The following is a 2,500-nucleotide window of genomic DNA, read 5'->3' as shown; positions in this document are numbered from 1 at the left end:
GGTTAGGTTAGGTTAGGTTAGGTTTGATTTGGTTACGTTAGGTTAGGTTAGGTTAGGTTAGGTTAGGTTAGGTTAGGTTTGATTTGGTTAGGTTAGGTTAGGTTAGGTTAGGTTAGGTTAGGTTTGATTTGGTTAGGTTAGGTTAGGTTAGGTTAGGTTAGGTTAGGTTTGATTTGGTTAGGTTAGGTTAGGTTAGGTTAGGTTAGGTTAGGTTTGATTTGGTTAGGTTAGGTTAGGTTAGGTTAGGTTAGGTTAGGTTTGGTTAGGTTAGGTTTGATTTGGTTAGGTTAGGTTAGGTTAGGTTAGGTTAGGTTAGGTTAGGTTAGGTTAGGTTTGATTTGGTTAGGTTAGGTTAGGTTAAGTTAGGTTAGGTTAGGTTAGGTTAAGTTTGGTTAGGTTAGGTTAGGTTAGGTTAGGTTAGGTTAGGTTAAGTTTGGTTAGGTTAGGTTAGGTTAGGTTAGGTTAGGTTAGGTTAAGTTTGGTTAGGTTAGGTTAAGTTAGGTTAGGTTAGGTTAGGTTAAGTTTGGTTAGGTTAGGTTAGGTTAGGTTAGGTTAGGTTAAGTTTGGTTAGGTTAGGTTTGATTTGGTTAGGTTAGGTTAGGTTAGGTTAGGTTAGGTTAGGTTAGGTTAGGTTAAGTTTGGTTAGGTTAGGTTTGATTTGGTTAGGTTAGGTTAGGTTAGGTTAGGTTAAGTTTGGTTAGGTTAGGTTTGATTTGGTTAGGTTAGGTTAGGTTAGGTTAGGTTAGGTTAGGTTAAGTTTGGTTAGGTTAGGTTAGGTTAGGTTAAGTTTGGTTAGGTTAGGTTAGGTTAGGTTAGGTTAGGTTAAGTTTGGTTAGGTTAGGTTTGATTTGGTTAGGTTAGGTTAGGTTAGGTTAGGTTAGGTTAGGTTAGGTTAGGTTTGATTTGGTTAGGTTAGGTTAGGTTAGGTTAGCTTAGGTTAGGTTAGGTTTGATTTGGTTAGGTTAGGTTAGGTTAGGTTAGGTTAGGTTAGGTTAGGTTAGGTTAGGTTTGATTTGGTTAGGTTAGGTTAGGTTAGGTTAGGTTAGGTTAGGTTAGGTTAAGTGTAATAGACTCGGGTAGCATTAAGGAAGTGAGAAATTTTAGAATCATTCCTCATAATGAAACTGTCTCCTCGTGTGAACAATAATATGTCATCATGTCCTCTATATATAGCTTACTTACGGGCGTATATATATATTTCCCTACCTTATTAGTTTTTTACGCTGTTGTTTAACCTCGATCGTAACGTCGGAAGGAGATAAAGACCATGTCCGCAGCAACGCTCACTGTGTTATTGGTCTTGTATATTTATTAAAAGAGATCTGATGAAATAAAAAAAAAAACATATACACAAATATAGAAAGCTAGATAAGAGAACCTAAGATGTGAACTGTATAATGAGGATCAACAACATAGGAAAATTGCTTTGGAGATGAAGTCCACAAGATAACAAAACAAGATGGGATGTGAAGAGAAAAGACGTTATAAAAAATCCTATAAAACATGAAAGAAAAATTAATAGCTGCGTAATTAAAGATGAAACGTGAAAATGTGAGATGCTAAGGTAAGGTGCAAGTGTGATGCTCTGATGTGAACTGGGAGGCTGGCATGTGGAGAGGCTGGAGAGTGTTGGCAGGGAAGAAGAGGAGGAGGAGGAGGAGGAGGAGGAGGGAAGGGCTGAGCAGGTTGTGAATTAAGTGGAACAGGCAAGGCTGAATAAGGTGGAACCAGCAATTTGTACTGTGGATGGCGTAGACGTGAGGGAGGTGTACAAACAGCACTGTACTAACGAGTGTAGGCCTACTGTGTGTACGTGTGTGTGTGTACGAGTATGTGTGTGTGTGTACGTATATGTATGTGTGTGTGTGTAGAGAGAAAGGAGTTGTGATTGGTAGCATGGCAGAGAGAGAGAGAGAGAGAGAGAGAGAGAGAGAGAGAGAGAGAGAGAGAGAGAGAGAGAGAGAGAGAGAGAGAGAGAGAGAGAGAGAGAGAGAGATCATTATCAGCAGGAATATTATACACCGAGAGGCGGATAATTAGATTAAGATAGATAGACTTATTGATAAGGGTGATAGACGGTCGCCCTGCCACCCAAGATAGCCACAAATATACAAACAATGCAAGACAAACGCACACATAACTTATATACACACGAACGGACGTACACAAGCACCTTCACGCCCTAAATAAGGTGTACACGCAACCCTTGGACCAGCCGCGCCACACACACACACACACACACACACACACACACACACACCGCAAGGGAGACGAAACCAAGACTCAACGTAATGTATTCTGTGGTTTGCGGTTCTTTAGTTTGTACGGTCAAGAGAGAGAGAGAGAGAGAGAGAGAGAGAGAGAGAGAGAGAGAGAGAGATTAGGACGTGAAATTAGTTAGTTACTCAAATGAAAACAAAATATATGTGCACTAAAATACGATTCAATAGTTTATAGTCTGTCTAATTAATAAAAAAAAAAAAGATAAGAAAACTCGAAT

At 39.5% G+C, this 2,500-nt stretch overlaps 1 long non-coding RNA gene across 1 annotated transcript in view; it reads left to right on the top strand.

Moving 5' to 3' along the window:
• LOC135093512 (uncharacterized) overlaps positions 1–2,500 on the top strand; it is a 66,232-nt gene that overhangs the window by 11,185 nt on the left and 52,547 nt on the right. The gene's annotated exons all lie outside the window — the stretch shown is intronic.

The sequence above is a fragment of the Scylla paramamosain genome, chromosome 43 (assembly GCF_035594125.1).
Source record: "Scylla paramamosain isolate STU-SP2022 chromosome 43, ASM3559412v1, whole genome shotgun sequence".
In the NCBI taxonomy this organism is placed as follows: Eukaryota; Metazoa; Arthropoda; class Malacostraca; order Decapoda; family Portunidae; genus Scylla; species Scylla paramamosain.
This window is presented reverse-complemented; position numbering and strand designations above follow the sequence as displayed.